The sequence below is a fragment of the Diceros bicornis genome, chromosome 22 (genome assembly GCF_020826845.1).
Source record: "Diceros bicornis minor isolate mBicDic1 chromosome 22, mDicBic1.mat.cur, whole genome shotgun sequence".
Lineage (NCBI taxonomy): Eukaryota > Metazoa > Chordata > Mammalia > Perissodactyla > Rhinocerotidae > Diceros > Diceros bicornis.
The window spans coordinates 9,479,403-9,497,526 of NC_080761.1; the positions used below are offsets into that span (position 1 = coordinate 9,479,403).

The 18,124-nt window shown below is 39.4% G+C and overlaps 1 protein-coding gene across 1 annotated transcript in view; it reads right to left on the reverse strand.

Moving 5' to 3' along the window:
• The window catches only part of LOC131419936 (solute carrier family 28 member 3-like), a 73,770-nt gene that overhangs the window by 27,979 nt on the left and 27,667 nt on the right, over positions 1 to 18,124 (reverse strand). Inside the window, exons 4-7 of the mRNA XM_058565530.1 lie at positions 17,105 to 17,195; positions 16,115 to 16,373; positions 6,875 to 6,972; positions 1,626 to 1,667 (exon numbers count right to left, since the gene is read on the reverse strand). The gene's annotated coding sequence lies outside the window, so the exon portion shown is untranslated. The remainder of the gene's footprint in view (positions 1 to 1,625; positions 1,668 to 6,874; positions 6,973 to 16,114; positions 16,374 to 17,104; positions 17,196 to 18,124) is intronic.

Sequence of the window (18,124 nt, forward strand, 5' to 3'; positions counted from 1 at the left end):
GATTTTAGAAGTTATTCTAAATACATATATTTATAAAATAGAATTATTGTTAAGAGTTTATCCATAAACTCTTATCTCACTTACATTTAAGCCATTTGTTTTTAACAATCATGTCTGGTTTACTCACAAAAACTTTACGTGACACCAAAGCAGTTAGCCATTATTTTAAGTTGTTTTAAGTACATATATTAGAACACATGATTACTGTTAAAAAGTTCTCCCAAAAGCTTTTACCTTTTTACATCTATTTAGTTTACCTGTTTCCAACAATTATTTAGATTGCCTATAAAAACTTTATGAAATATCAGACAAAATTAGCTATTATTTTAAGTTATTATTTTTGTTGACAAATTCTGTAACAGAGACAACACGAGTTTGTTTGACTCATAAAGGCTATATGTTTACATTATATCCTATGCTGGTAACTCTGAGGACCTGTCTATTTTAATTAAACCAAAAAATAAACATTAGCTAGGACTACTCCCTTCTGCTTTTATTACTGAAGCGTAGTTCCCATTTCACTAATTAATCTCAAATATCTTCCAGCTGATGGAAAAAAGAGCTGAATGGGGGGTAGGGGTGAGGGATGCTGAAGAAAAATGCTTTGGAATTGAAGTCACCTGGAATATTCAGAACTATGACTCTTTGACTCTTTTCTAGAGACTTAATCCATGTTGTATATTCCTGAGCAGTGTAAAAGTTAAACAAAGATCTTTTGTCTTAGGTTTTGGTCAATTCATTGACTTGGATGGAAATGGATGGTTAGGAAAGAAATATACTGTGAGTCTTCCAATTAAAGAATAATAGCACAGCACTCTTGAATGTTTGTGAGAGAGAGAGTGGGCCCGACAGCCCACGATGATCTCCAGTGGTTCTCTATATAGAGATTCATTTTATTTGTAGTTTTTCAAGGCCTTGAGAATGTAAAGTTCTTTATTCTATGCTCTTAACCCTTCAAACTGATAGTCAATTTAAATTCTTGGTTGAATGAGGAATTAAAGTGTTGGATTTATTAAGACATATGTCTTGGATAAAATAAGTCAATGCCATCTTGGTTTTTTAAAAAAATAAACTCAAATAAAAGTGTTCTTGAGCTTCTCTTCAGCCTGTTTAGAAGTTGGCCTTGCATTGAATACTGAGCTAAGCCAGCCAGCGTTCCACCTTCGTGCTTCCTCTCTGTGTTCTTAGCTAGGCGGCAGCTGTGTGAGGAAATGTGGCCCTGGCTTCCACGGTGACCCAGAGATGGGAGAATGTGAGCCCTGCCAGCAAGCCTGTGAGACCTGCATGGGCCTTGGTTAGGACGAGTGCAGCAGCTGCCGAGGACTGCACCTGCTGCATGGGATGTGTGTGGGTCCCAGGTAGAAGGAAAATTCGGGAATGGTATGTGCCTCCCAAGAGAGATTGCAGGTGTCTAGCTGCCTCCTCTGCCTCCCTCCCTTCCTCCCTCTTTAAGCCTTGCCTTTAAGATGTCCAAGAGATGAAGGCTGGACAGTAAAACAAAAGTTTGGAGTAAGAATCAAGTTTGGGCCACTCCTGCGGCCTCTTTGACACTCACAGTGGGAGAGGGTAGGAGGCTGTGGTTGGTTCGCATTTGGCCAGGAGAGAAAATCCAAAGGGCAACTTACCATTGGTCTGGCCACTTGAGTTTCTACCTGGGTGGAGTAGACCTTGGAGAAAATAAAGAGAGTCATATAGGGAAATGGCCCAACTTCTATTTTCTCAGAGATTTCAGAATAGCTTCCATCACATTCATGTTCCTCTTTATTACGGTGAAGGAAAACGTTACTGGTAGGATTGGCTTTTCCAGTAAGACAAGGAAGAACTGCTCTGAAGTATTGAAACTTAAGCTAAAACAGCTGCTCTTTCTGCCTGGATTATTAGAACTTGCCATCCTTCAAGCTTGCCTTTTAAAAGTTGCCCTCTCCAGTTGCAGATGGGGAAAGGGGAGGGCTTGAGAGGGGGCAGGAGGGAGGAAAAGTGCGGGAGCCTGGAATCTAACAGCAAAGGCCTGCATGTATTGATTCCTACCTGAGACTGCACGATTGGCCTCTTCACGCTGGAGCCTCGGTCACAGGCTTCCTTGCAAAGTAATTACAAACTTTTGGTGCCCTGTGTCTGAGGTGGTTAAAAACAAAATCCTCTTCCTGCTGGAAATAGCTGACTCACATTCTATGCAGAGACACTCATGAAAATAAGAGATGCTCTCCATTTAATTTTGAGGCAAGGACTTCTAAAAAAGGTCATTTCAGTACAGAAGCTATGGAAACTGAAAGGAGGTCTCTCAGGATGAGCCTTTTAAGGGCTGGAGAGAGCAAGAGATCTGGGGCAGGAGAAAAGGCTCGTGCTGGGTCTCAGAGGAAGGATGTCCATGGCTGCTGTCTACTACGATAGTGTTGCACATGCCACTTAAAGGAAAAGCAGCTCAGAGACCATCACAAACGCACCAGCGAAAGGCCACAGAGAACATGGGGCTGATTTCAGAGACACAGCTGGGAAGAAAGTCATTCAATCCAGATTGGAATATCTTCTGTGAATTATAGCTGAACCAAAATGCTGAAAATGAGTTTGTCTGGCATTTAGGCATTTGAGAGGCAGTACACGCCAAGAGGAAAATAGTCTGGTGCTGTATTTCTAGCTCAGAACCTGTGTATTTTATCTGGCATCAAGATGATGAAAAGGTCCAGGGAGGGGCCAGCCCGGTGGCACAAGTGGTTAAGTGCGTGTGCTCCACCGCTGCGGTGGCCCGGGGTTTGCAGGTTCAGATCCCGGCACACACCGACGCACCACTTGGCAAGCCACGCTGCAGTGGTGTCCCATGTAAAGTAGAGGAAGATGGGCACAGATGTTAGCTCAGGGCCACTATTCCTCAAGAAAACAAAAGGGGAGGATTGGCATCAGATGTTAGCTCAGGGCTAGTCCTCCTCACAAAAAAAAAAAAAGAAAAGGTCCAGGGAACCAAGAGTCAGAGCAGACTTGATTCCCCAAATGAGTACACGTCCCTTTCAAGTAGACTATGCACTTTGCAAGCAGATATCAGGCTTTGATTGTTCCCCTTTGTCAAATCACCACACCCACCACTCTACATTTTCTACTATCAGAAAACAACAACAACAAACACACATATAGACACAGAGAATACACTGGTGGTTACCAGAGTGGAAGGGGACAGGAGAAGGGCGAAAGGGTAAAAGGGCACATGTGTACGGTGACGGATGGTGAACACGGTGTAGTCCACACAGAAGTAGAAATATAATGATGTAGACCTGAAGTTTATATAATGTTGTAAACCAATGTTACTTCAATAAAAAATTAATTAAATTAATAAAAATGTAACGTTCTTGAAGAGAGGAAGGATTAGTCCATTTGGGGATTTCGCACTAATAAGGGATTTTAGAAGCAGAATGTTACTCATGGACGGACAAAAGCAATCAAGTCAATGATGTGGCTGCACTTTTCCACTATGATTTAGGAAACATGACATGTAGGCTGTTAACAAAGAGAAAAGAGTGTTTCTTCACTGAGCAAAGTAAGGCCATAGCTCAGCACCCCCAGCATAGTTAGACACCACTGAAACGGACCGTGAATGAGACATGCAATCCATAAGACCCTGGGAGGATTTGAGCCCATCCCTACATCTTTCTCCTGACTTCTCTTTCTTAAAAAACAAGGTTAAGAGTGTAGTAGGAGAGCAGAGGGTTCCAGAGAACAAGCATTAAATAGCTACACCTTGAAGATGATGGAAGGCAGACTGTAGTCATCCTGGGTCAACTTAGAGGGAGCCCAGACAAATTAGAGTGTGTATGAGAGAATGCAGCTGCCTAGGTGCTACCAGCAAGGCGTTGCTGTCATTATTTAGACACAGATTCAGATCCAGGTAGGAAAGGTAAGATGGGAAGTCCATTCTTCACCCAGTGAAGGACAGTACAAAACGATCATTCTTGCATCCAAAGACCATGACCCACCCCACAAGTCTAGTCAGCATGTGTTGGGGAAACACTCCTGAAATAAAATCCAACTAGAGTTCACTGAATTCCTCTTTCAGTAAGGTGGCTAATCACGATGAGAGTGGCAACAATGAGAGGGCCATCATTCTGTCAGCTACCAGTGGAGTGGGAATTCCTCCTACCTCTCCAGGGATGGAGGCTTCCTTACACCTCAGACCATGCCTGGGAATCCTCCAACCAAGATTAAGTAATCACCAAAGACGGCTGTTCAACTCTCTGCTTTTCCCACCACCAAAGTCACTGCATAAAAGTACAGATCATCCCCAGATCCCCTGCCCTAGCCACTCATATATTGTGACAATTACTTAATCCAGTGTCCCTACATGGCAGTAACAGAACCAATATGAAACAGGCTGCTGATGGCTTCAGCAGGGACTCAGGTGTCACACAGAGCCACCACGGGTGGAAACGTTCAGTTGTGGCAGGACAAGAGCCTTGAAAGAAGATAATGGCTGAAACCATTCTGGGAATGGAAACCGTTTACTCGATTACTGTTCAATCATCTGGATTTTCTCAAGTGGTTTTCCCCCTGGCAGTGCTGGAAGGTCCTCGGAATAATTCCAGCACATTTCCCCTGCCCACCTATTTCTGTCACTGATTAAAACCATGTTTGTGGCAGGCTCTAATTACATATTATGTCGATAGTCTAATCTACGAAGCACAGACACGGTGAATTAACATTTTTCTTTGACCACATCCTAACAATTTATCACTAGCCTGTCTTTTGATCTTTATTCCTGTGCTCTGAGAAAGACTGGAATCCCAGAATCCATCACAAACACTGAAAACCACTCATGTGTGGAAAAAACATTCTCAGTAGAGGGGAGATATGTTGCCTAATAGTAACTGAACTCTAGAGAACTTTAAAGATGCCATGAAAATCTGAGTTTTAGGAGGACTCTGTAGATGTATACAGTTGCCTCTTAACTTAGAAATGAGGACATCATTTTTACTTAATTAACCAATCAGAACTCAGAGCACAGGAAACACACGTCTCTGGGTAAGTACGTAATTAAACCTTTGCCCAGTGGGCTGAAGGAGCCATGTGTGTCCATGTGCCTTGATTGTTAAATATCCAGGAATTTTGCAAAGGCATGCTTTAAACCATTGGCAGCTTGAAATCAGCTACAGTGGGAGTATTTATACCACAGGAATTGGCAAATGCTACAAATCAAGTTTTTGTTTTGTTTTGTTGTCCAAAGAGCCATTTTACCAGTACACCACTGCTTTGGCCTCTACCAAACTATTTTAAAATCCAACTTAATTACTCAAACGTCTTTCTAGTGCCTGTGGGCTTTAGAGTTAGGCATATCTGAATTCAAATCCTGGCTCTGTTCTTTACTAGCTGTGTGACCTAGAACAAGTTACTCATCCTCTCTGACCCTCAGTTTCCTCATCTATAAAATGAGAACAAGAAACTACCTCACATAAGGTCATTTTGAGAATTAAATGAGAGAACACATACAAAGCTCCTAGCACATAATGTGACACAATGAGAGTGAGTCTATTCCCTAACCCTTTAGCCTGGTCCAGTTTCACCACATGAAACATTAGATCACTTTCAAAACGGCCTTCCCTAGCTCTGGAAAGAAGGCAATTCTGAGGGCCTAGAGAGTAACACAGGTCTGGGAGAAATAACCCCAGAAAAAATGCAGCAAATAATGGTCAGTGGGATACCCAATAGTCAGGAGGTGTCCTGACTTAACCAAGACTGTGTACTCGCAAAGATGCCGATAGCTTTATTTATAATAACGCAAAAAAAGGGAGGGGGGCAATTTAAAAATGTAACAAAATAAAAATTAAGTGAGTTATGGTTCATGCAAATAAATATACAAACCATTAAAAATAATGTTTACAAAGAAGTTTAATGGCATGAGAAAATGCCTATAAAATTTATAATGTTAAATGCAAAATGTAGGGTCAGTATCATATATGTAGAAGATGTAAATGATTACACATATATACAAATATGCAATTATACTTACATATTTGATATAAAGATGGGAAATCTATGTAAAAAATATACACAGCAGGTATTTCTCGGTAGTAAAATTAGCCATAAAAGTTTACCTTCTTTATCCTTTCTGCGTTAAAAAAAAAAAACACTTTATTTTTCTTAATAAGAAAGAACCTGTGCCCACTGCAAGCCCATCTTTGGTGAAGAGCCCACTGCAGGAGCAACAAAGGCAGAAGTTTCACATCAAAAGAGGCAACGGGGCACTGGGAGGAGAAGGCATCACAGCCAATCAGGAGTCTCTGCGATTGGAAACCAAGCCAAGGAGCTGGGCGGCGAGGAGCAAGTGGGGAGGCAGAAGACGTGAGAGAGAAATGGAGACAGGAGGGGACCACGGCATAAAATATCAGTGGGTGCTCAAGGGGAAAGACTGGGAGGAAATTCAGCAGTGGAGGCTTCTGGAACATTCAAGGACGTTCCTGAGGTGCTAAGTGGTTATGCCTCGCAGAGGCCATCAAGAAAAGCCTGTGTCCTTGCACATCTTTAAGAACAGGCTGAAAAAGCACACTTTGCCTTCCCAGTCACAGCACTATTATTTGAAATAGCAAGGAATGGAAAAAACTTAATGGTTACCAACAGGAGAGGAGAAAAATGAAGCATGGTACTTCCATGCAGTGGGATACTGTGGAGCCATCTGAAAGAATTAGGAGGCTCTTTATGTACTTGACGTACTTATGTACTCAAAATATATTGAGTTACAAAAAAAAGGGGGGCAAAGCCAATAAACAATGAGAATAGATACATTTGTATAAAAAGACTGGAGAAGGCATTGGGAGGGAGACTTCACGGTATACGGCTTTTCTATATTTTCAACCATGTAAGTATTGCTTATTTAATAAAAAAAATTAAAAAGAACCTCTGTTTTACATGGTTGAGCTAGCTAATTTTGAAGGACAGACGCTATATTTTCTTGGTCAAGGTGATTTTGTTGAGGTCTTGTCCAGTCTCGAATTTCTGGAGAAGAAAAAAGGAGAAAGTATGATCAAGGTCAGACTTTACTTGTTGAGATTAAGCCACTAATCTTTTATGATAAAGAGCTCTGACTGAGGATGACCTCATCCACTGTCCATGCCTAATTGCTGTTGTGTACAGAGTACCCTCTAGTGGAAGCATCAGGACATTACAGAATCTTATATGAAGTGTATCGCAGTAAAATAAATTGCCAGAATGTGATATGTGTAATTACAAATACATGTGTATGTGTAGATATATACATTATATTTTACACAAAAATGAGAAAATTAACGCAAACATATTTTGTAAATATAGTATTTTAATATAAAAATGATAAAATCAAAAGAAAATCAACCCTTGGCCTGGACATATATTAAAGATTTTCAAGATGCTCAATGTCAGGGGCCGGCCCGACAGCATAGCGGTTAAGTGCGCGCGCTCCGCTGCTGGCGGCCCGGGTTTGGACCCCAGGCGCGCACCAACACACCGCTTGTCAGGCCATGCTGTGGTGGCGTCCCACATAAAGTGGAGGAAGATGGGCACAGATGCTAGCTCAGGGCCAGTCTTCCTCAGCAAAAAGAGGAGGATTGGCACGGATGTTAGCTCAGGGCTGATCTTCCTCACACACACACACAAAAAAAGGTGCTCTGATGGATATTATTTCATTAATATTCTTTAAATAACTTCTCTCAGCCATTAAGCAAGCATCTTTTTTTCCAGCTTCATTGAGATATAGTTGACATATAACAATATGTTTAATGTATATAATATGATTTGATACATGTATATGCTGCAAAATGATTACCACAATAAGGTTAGTTAACATCCATCACCTCACATAGTTAACTTTTTTTGTGTGTGGTGATAACTTTTAAGATCTACTCTCTTAGCAACTTTGAAGTATACAGTACAGTATTGTTAACTGTAGTCACCATGCTGTACATCACATCCCCAGAACTTATTCATCTTACAACTGGAAGTTTGTACCCTTTGACCACCTTCACCCATTCCCCACCCCCCACCCCCAATCTTGGCAATCACCAATCTACTCTGATTCTATGAGTTTGGTTTTTTTTAGATTCCACATATAAGTGAGATCATGTGGTATTTGTCTTTCTCTGCCTGATTTATTTCACCTAGCATAATGCCCTTGAGGCTCAACAATGTTGTTGCAAACAGTAGGATTTCCTTTTTTTTTAATAGCTGAATAATATTCCATTGCATTATATATACACATTTTCTTTATCCATTCATCCATCGATGGACACTCAGGTTATTTCCATGTCTTGGCTATTGTACATAATGCTGCAATGAGCATGGGGACTCAGATATCCATAGTGATTTCATTTCCGTCAGTTATATACCCAGAAGTTGGACTGCTGGATCAATGCTAGTTCTATTTTTAATTTTTTGAGGAACCTCCATACTGTTTTTCATAGTGGCTGCACCAATTTACATTCCCACCAACAGTGCACAAGGGTTCCCTTTTCTCTACATCCTCGCCAACACTTGTTATCTCTTGTCTTTTTGATAATAGCCATTCTGACAGGTGTGAGGTGATATCTCATTGTGGTTTTGACTTGCATTTCCCTGATGACTAGTGAGGACTGATGTTAGCAACAGAATTGTTGCTCATCTCTCTGCTGCCTTCTCTCTTGGGTGAAGTGGGATTGTCAGGTTAAAAAGGCCTTCAGGGAAAGCCTCTGTCACGTTAAGAGTCATGGAGACCACTTTTGTGAAAATCCCCTGACTAGCATTGCTCTGCACAAGGCTAACTGAGCTCTTAACAGATTTCCCCAGGGATAGCACATCAGTCAGTCAGTCCACTAGAAAACCTGGGCAGATTTTTCTGTCTAAATAGGAAAAAAACTACCACTCAGCATGGCAGGATGGACAATCATTTCTCTCTCTCTCTCTCTCTATTGATCTCTGTCATCTATATCTACATCTACATCTATATTTACCTACCTTTGAATCTAGTTTTCTCTGCAGCAAGGCTCTGCAGCTTATTAACCCTGAGCGCTGTCTTAGAAACCATGCTTCCTGGTGACACTCCAGGTACAGAACAGAGGAAAGAGAGAGGAAAATAAAGCAAAAGCCTCATAAATGGGGTGAAATGAGGAAACTGGGAGAGAGGAGAACAGAAGCAGAAAGAATTACCATTTACTGAGCAGCTGTGTGCACACTTTACACACATTATCTCATTTAATCTTCACAACAGTCCTATACGAGAAGAATCATTTTCTCTCATTTTAGAGACATAGAAAGCAGGACTCTGAGAGTTACTGTATCCATGGTTACCCTACCCATAAGCGGCACAGCTGGGATCTGAAGGCAGGCGTGACTAGAGAGCCAACTCTGCCAGACTGACTCTCAGGGCGAGAAAGAAGGAAACGAAAGGCAAGAGAGGGAGGGAGGAAGGAAGGAGATATTAGAAGGAAATGGTAAGATGCCAACAATAACAGCTGACTGAGTGTAAGAGTCATTCATATCACACATTCTGAGCTACAACTTCTTTTCTTTAATAGAATTTTTTTTTTAATTTTTTTATTTCCCCCCCCCCCAAAGCCCCAGTACATAGTTGTATGTCATAGCTGCACATCCTGCCAGTTGCTGTATGTGGGACGAGGCCTCAGCATGGCTGGAGAAGCGGTGCGTCGGTGCACGCCCGGGATCCGAACCCAGGCCGCCAGCAGCGGAGCGCACGCAGTTAACCGCTAAGCCACGGGGCCGGCCCTACAACGTCTTTTCTAATTTCCCCCATGTGAGTCATGCTGATTCCTGAGCAATTACTAAGATTTAGTCAAGATCTCGATGTGTATTGATTAAGTGATATCATGGAAGCTGTTATGTATGTCTTTGAAACCTTCCCATGGAGTTGCTGACTTCCTGGAGAAGCCTGCCCATTGAATGCTCTTGTAGGGAAAGAGAGGAGAAACAGCTCTAATGTTTCCCAGGTTAATGGTCTATTAGCCTGAGATGGCTTGTTTGTCACCTGACCAACCAGCAAGTTCGAAGGTGGCTCCATTATGCTGATGTTTAATGACTTGGGACAAATGAAGATGAGATAACTTTAGGTTGCATCCCACAGTGGCCACTCTGAAGAACACAGAAACCCAAAAGGTTGACCAATTATTAAATCTAGTTCCAAAGAACAAAAAAAAGAAAATACGTTTCTCCACAAAAGGCACAATGAATTCTCAATCATCATCTTGGAGTAAAGAGAAGTGGTCATCTAAGAATCTTGGGGAAATAAGTGATTACCTCTGAGTCAAAAACTCTTTCATGCATGTATACACACAAGCACACAAACACTCACTCACACACATTTTTAATATGTTACTTTAACAAAGTATCATTTCTTAGTTCAAATATCCCCTTAGTATTTAAGGCTATCCTGTCACTGAAAGTCTGCAAAGAAAGTCTTGATAATCAATTGTCAACGAAGGACTAAGAGAAAAAAATAAATGAATGAAGTCCACATGGTAGGCAATGGGTGGGTGCCAACATTTAGCTAATGTAAAATTGAAGGGATTCTATTTTGGGTGGGAAGGGAGACCAGATTACCCATGAGATGTTTTCCAACACTGTAATACTATGAGCCTGTTCAAAGGAGACTCACTTCTTGTGTCTTTCCCTACACAGACATTTTGAGAAAACATCCGCCTTGTCATTCTTCTTATAAAACCAGCAATGGATCTGCAACCTTGTGCACTTCATGTCCAAAAAGTTAGTGTGGAGTGTGACAAGAGGTGACAGTGACCAAGCCAATTCATTGTGTCATGTATATGACCATCTTTATGTAAGGCGTTTTCAGGACTTGATCTAGTCCCATCACATGTTCCTATCACAGTGTTTACACTCTGGAGAAACACAGGGACCCAAACACTGACCTATAATAAAAACTAGCTTTCAAGGGACCAAAACAAAAAGAAAAGAAATGTTTCTTATCTAAAAGCATGATGAAGTTAGCAATTGACTTGGTCACAGAATTTGTTAGGATCTCTTGGTACCTGACATTTCTAGAGGTTCCCCTGTTCTTTTAAAGTGCATTAGACAAAACAAGAGAACTTAAGATAGAAAATTTAGGTGGGGATACACAGTCTACCTGTTATTTCCTTCTTCATTTCTGGTACTGAATTTAGGGGAGGAAAAAAACAAGAGCAACAAATTAACAACTCAACAAATTAACTGCTTCATCGTCTATAAAAATTAAACATCAGAAATAATAACTTCCTTGAATTAGAGGAATATTTTATTAACATGGTGCATTAACATTAAGAATTAAGAATGTTATACTCCTTTTATAATAAGAAGTTAAGGTTGTTATATATGAACCTTGTGGTAACCACAGACCAGAAACATGTAATATAGTTACACAAAAAATAAAGAGAAAGGAATCTAAACATAATACTAAAGAAAGTCATCAAATCACAATGGAAAAGAGCAAGATAAGAAGAAAGGAACAGAGAAGAACTACAAAAACATCCAGAAAACAATTAACAAAATGTCAATAAGAACAATCTTATTACTTAAATAATTACTTCAAATGTAAATGGACTAAATGCTCTATTCAAAACACATAGGGTGGCTTAATGGATAAAAAACCAAGAGACATATATACGCTACCTACAAGAGACACACTTCAGATCTAAATACATTCACACACTGAAAGTGAAGGGATGGAAAAAGATATTCCATGCAAAAAGAAATTTAAAAAAAGCTAAGGTAGCAAGACTTACATGAGACAAAATAGACTTTAAAACAAAAACTGTAACAAGCGAAAAAGAAGGGCATTACATAATAATAAAGAAAACAATCCAACAAGAGGATACAAAACTTGTAAATATTTATGCACCCAAAAAAGGAGCACCTAAATACATAAAGCAAATATTAACAGACATAAAGAGAGAAATTGACAGTATTACAAAAAATAGTAGGGGACTTTAACATCCCACTTACATCAATGGATAGATCATCCAGACAGAAAATCAATAAGGAAACATTGGCCTTAAATGACACATTATACCAGATAGATTTAATAGATATATACAGAACATTCCACCCAAAAACCACAGAATACACATTCTTTTCCAATGCACATGGAACATTCTCCAGGATAGATCACATGTTAGGCCACAAAACAAATCTCAATAAATTTAAGAAGACTGAAATCATATTAGGCATCTTTTCTGACCACAATAGTATAAAACTAGAAATTAATTACAAGAAGAAAGCTGGAAAAGACACAAACTATGTGGAGGCTAAACAACATGCTAATAAACAACCAATGAATCAATGAGGAAATCAAAAAATATCTTGAGACAAATGAAAACAGAAACACAATGGTCCAAAATCTATGGGATGCAGCAAAAGCAGTTCTAAGAGAGATGTTTATAGTCATACATGCCTATCTCAAGAGACAAGAAAAATCTCAAATAAACAATCTAACTTTACACCTAAAAGAACCAGAAAAAGAAAAAAAAGCCTAAAGTTAGTAGAAGGAAGGAAATAATAAAGATCAAAGAGGAAATAAATGAAATTGAGACTAAAAATAAAATAGTAAAGATCAATGAAATTAAGAGTTGGCTCTTTGAAAAGATAAACAAAATTGATAAACTATTAGCCAGACTCATCTGGAACAAAAAGAGACACAGATTAAATAACAATATCAGAAATGAAAGAGGAGAAATCACAAGCAACACCACAGAAAGACAAAGGACCATAAGAGATTACTATAAACAACTATATGCCAACAAATTGGACAACCTAGAAGAAACGGATAAATTCCTAGAAACATACAATCTTCTAAGACTGATTCACAAAGAAACAGAAAATCTGAACAGACTTATTACTAGTAATGAAATTGAATCAATAATCAAAAAAATACCAAAAAACGAAAGTCCAGGACCACATGGCTTCATAGGTGAATCCTACCAAACATTTAAAGAAGAGTTCATACCTATCCTTCTCAAACTATTCCAAAAAATTGAAGATGAAGGATCACTCCCAAACTCAATCTATGAGACCAGCATTACCCTGATACCAAAACCAGACAAAGACATTCCAAAAAAAGAAAATTACAGGCCAATATCCCTGATGAACACAGATGCAAAAGTCCTCAATAAAATATTAGCAAACCAAATTCAACAACATACTAAAAGGATCATACACCATGATCAAGTGGGATCTATTCCAGGGATTCAAGGATGGTTCACTATCCAGAAATCAATCAACATGATACACCACATTAACAAAACAAAGGATAAAAATCATACAATCATATCAATAGATGCAGAAAAAGCACCTGACAAAATTCAACATCCATTTATGATAAAATCCCTCAACAAAGTGGGTATAGAGGGAACATATTTCAACATAATAAAAGCCATATACGACAAACCCACAGCTAGCCTCATACTCAATGGTGAAAAGCTGAAAGCTTTTCCTCTAAGATCAGGAACAAGACAAGGATGCCCCCTCTTGCCACTCTTATTCAACATAGTTTTCCAAGTCCTAGCTACAGTAATCAGACAGGAACAAGAAAAAAAGGCATCCAAATTCGAAAGGAAGAAGTAAAACTGTGACTATTTGCAGATGACATGATACTATATATAGAAACCCTAAAGACTCCACCAACTAAGTATTAGAACTAATAAATGAATTCAATAAAGTTGCAGGATACAAAATAAATACACAGAAATTGGTTGCATTTCTATACACTAATAATGAACTATCAGAAAGAGAAATTAACAAATAATCCCATTTATAATTACATCAAGAAGAATAAAATACCTAGGAATAAATTTAACCAAGGAGGTTACAGACCTATAGTCTGGAAACTATAAGACATTGATGAAAGAAATTGACGATGACACAAATAAATGGAAAGATATACTGTGCTAAAGGATTCAAAGAATTAATATTGTTAAAATATCCATACTACCCAAAGCAATCTACAGATTCAATGCAATCCCTATTAATACGCCAATGAAATTTTTCACAGAAATAGAACAAATAATCCTAAAATTTGTATGAAACCACGAAAGATTCCAAGTAGCCAAAGCAATCTTGAGAAAGAAGAATAAAGCTGGAGGTATCACACTCCCTGATTTCAAACTATACCACAAAGCTACAGTAATCAAAACAGTATGGTACTGGCACAAAAAGAGACACACAGATCAATGGTATAGAATGAAAAGTCCAGAAATGAACCCAAACCGGTATGTCCAATTAGTCTACAACAAAAGAGGCAAAATACACAATGAGGAAAAGACAGTCTCCTCAATAAATGGTGTTGGGAAAACTGGAGAGATACATGCAAAAGAATGAAATTGGACAACTTTTTTACTCTATATACAAAAATAAACTCAAAATGAATTAGAGACTTAAATGTAAGACCTGAAACCATAAAACTCTTAGAAGAAAACATAGTAAACACTTTGACATAAATCTTAGCAATATTTTTTTGGATATGTCTCCTCAGGCAAGGGCAACAAAAGCAAAAATAAACCAATGGGTCTACATCAAATTAAAAAGTTTTGCAGGGGCCGGCCCCATGACATAGCGGTTAAGTGCGCATGCTCTGCTGCTGGCGGTCCTGGTTCAGATCCTGGGCGTGCACCAACGCACAGCTTGTCAGGCCATGCTGTGGCGGCATGCCACATAAAGTGGAGGAAGATAGGCACGGATGTTAACTCAGGGCCAGTCTTCCTCAGCAAAAAGAGGAGGACTGGTATGGATGTTAGCTCAGGGCTGATCTTCCTCACAAAAAAAAAAAAAGCTTTTGCAAAGTGAAGGAAACAATTAACAAAAGGAAAGGTAACCTACTGAATGAGAGAAGATATTTGCAAATGATATATCCAATAAGTGGTTAATATCCAAAATATATAAGGAATTCACAACTCAATATCAAAAAACAATTTGATTAAAAAATGGTTAGAGGACCTGAATAGACATTTTTCCAAGGAAGACATACAGATGGCCAAGAGACACATGAAAAAAAGCTCAACGTCACAGGGAACTGCAAATCAAGACCACAAGGAGATATCATTTCACACCTGTCAGAATGGCTGTTCTCAAAAAGACAAGAAACGACAAGCATTAGTGAGGATGTGGAGAAAAAGGAACCCTCATGCAATGTTGGCGAGAATGTAAATTGGTGCAACCACTATGAGAAACAGTATGGAGATTACTCAAAAAATTAAAAATAGAACTACCATACAAGCCAGTAATTACATTTCTGTGTATTTATCCAAAGAAAACAAAAACACTTGATATATGCACCAGTATGTTCATTGCAGCATTATTCACAATAGCCAAGATATGGAAACAACTTAGGTGTCCATCAGCAGATGAGTATATAAATGTGCAGTATGTATACACAATGGAATATTATTCAGCCATAAAAAAAGAATGAAATCCTGCCATTTGCAACAACATGGATGGATCTAGGGGGTGTTATGCTAAGTGAAACAAGTCAGACAGAGAAAGAAAAATATCATATGATTTCACTTATATGTGGAATCTAAAAAACAAACAAACAAACAAAACGGAAACAAACTCGTAGATACAGAGAACAAATTGTTGGTTGCCTGGCAGGGGGCGGGGGTGAAAGGAAGGGCAAAATAGGTCAAGGGGATTAAGAGGTACAAAGCTCCAATCATAAAATAAATAAGTCACAGGGATGTAATGTACAGTATAGGGAATATAATCAACAATATTGTAATAACTTTGTATGACAGATGGTTACTAGTCTTATCAGGGTGATCATTTCATAATGTATATAATGTCAAATCACTATGTCGTACACCTGAAACTAATACAATATTGTATGTCAACTACACTTCAATAAAAAAAAGAATGTTATATTCCCATTACAGTGATCATTACAGTGAAACGTGTAGTGTTAATATGTAGTGAGATGGGATGCAAAAGCAACATAAGTTAAAATGATAGGTGTGCCATAATTCAACTCATACAAAATATGTTTACACACAAAAATTGAGGAAATTTTCTTTGAATTTTGGAGTTCAGAGTGATTTTTAAAATTGTGTCGTTTAATAATGATGCTGATTTTTTCAATGAAAAATAAATAGATGGACCGTCCGTTAAAGGTGGGGTTGGGAGGGAGAGTTCCTACCTTGTTAGTGTCCTAACAAGACAGGCTTCGAGAAGCGGAAGAATAGACTCCATCGAGCTGTGCATGTATAACTGCTGTACGCCAGGAAGAAGACAAAGGTGGTAATGGACTGAACAACTGGGCAAAGGGAAGACCCAAAGTGATCTGCATGAACATCAGAAAGTAAAAGAAACAGGGCAAAAGCCTGCTGTTGTCAATTTCCTTTCTAGACATGAACACATCTTGGAAGACAGCATCACTAATTCATATTTCGGGAAGCCTGAAACAAGTGTTACAGATACTTCGGTCACTGGAGCAGTTAAAGAATCTGCCATGAGCATCAGTTCTCTGCATGGATGCCTGTGCTGTTAGACCAAACACATGACAACTGTCTGATGTGCCTTCTTCCCTGGGTTTCTAGGCGTATATCTGGTTGCATCTCCCCTGGCCCCAAGGCACGTGGCCTTCAGTGAGGAGTGGCAGCTGTGAGAACTGTACAGAGGACTGTGCCTCCTGCTCTGGAGCCAAGCTTTGCAAAGAGTGCGGGACTCAGCCAGACCACCCACTCCTCCTCCAGGAAGGCAGGTGCTACGCCAAGTGGCCTAAGTTTCCCTCTTCTGTCACTTTCTGCTCATGTGCATTCTCCTGCAGCACTCTGAGGCAGTTCCCTCCTATTCACCAAAGAACCTTCTCCTCCCTGGTTTGAGCGCCTACATAAGCGTCCCTTCTTGACTGTCTGACATCACTGTTGGCCACAGCAGCCAAAGCTTACCTAAGACCAGATGCACACTTCTCCCTTGTGACTACTGCATACATCTATTTTTACTCTTACGAAAATATGTTATTTTCCCACCTTGTATGTATGATCAAGTAGTTGTCAGTTTTTTGGTTTTTGGGTTTTTCCCCCCATCAGAAAAGTGAGGCTGTGATAGGCTGGGGAACATAAGAACTTCTTCTAAATGTTCAAAATAGGTGAGGTACAAATCATACATAATTGATAAAGAATAATACCTGGTTATTTATGGATTCCTCAGGGCTTCCTCAGCCCACGGTTTATAATTCCTCCACCTTTCCTATCAATGCTCCCACCTGGAGGATTTACCTAAAAGGGAAGTGGGAGGAGCAAACATCAGGAAACTTCCAGGGACAAGCAACAGAAATGACAAACAGAATGCTTGAGAAAATATGGGGCTTTATTATCTCACATAACAAGATTGGAAATCCAGTGTTGGCTACTTTAGTGGCTAACACTTCATTAAAAACCCACAGTCTTTCCATTTAGCTCCTGTACCTTCCTTAGCCTGTCTTCCCCTGTGCCATGCTGTCTGCTCCATCCCCAAACATCACCACCCCAAGCTGCAACAACCAAAGACAGAAAAGGGCCCCTCTCCCCTTGTTTATCGCTTTTTGAGAAGAAAGAAAACTTCCTCAGACTTCCCTTCACATCTCATTAGCCAGAATGCATCACTTACATCTTCCTAAATGGATCTCTGGGATGGAGAATGGAAATACAAGGATTGGTATAGGCTGACCAAGATTCCCCCTGAACACAATACAAAATTAGAACACTGATGGCCAGGAAGAATGGAGAGAGGGAGGCAAGAAATGTTGTTGGTTGCATCCTGAAACTCATCTATTTTAAAGAATTAGAAATTTCATTTGCCCGATGATTAAAAGAACTTGATGATAAAAACAACACCTATTTCCTATGGCCTATTTGTTTCCGTTACTGAGGTAGATCCTGTAGGGTACAACACAAGGCATGATACTTATCCTCAAGAAGCTTCCAATCTAGTGTAGAAGCCAAGCGTATTCAATTCCTCAGATACATATTTAGCACCTACAGAGTGTAAGAGTTGATGTTAAAAGCTAAGTTAAGATCAACTGAAGGAAGACTGCACTTGCAAAAGGCTTACCATCCAGCAGGAAAGTTTACAGCAATCAATGTCATACCACTCAGAGCCTTGATAAATAAAGGGCCAAGAGAGTCCAACGGAAAAGAAACCATTTAAAAATAGCTACTTGAGTGCT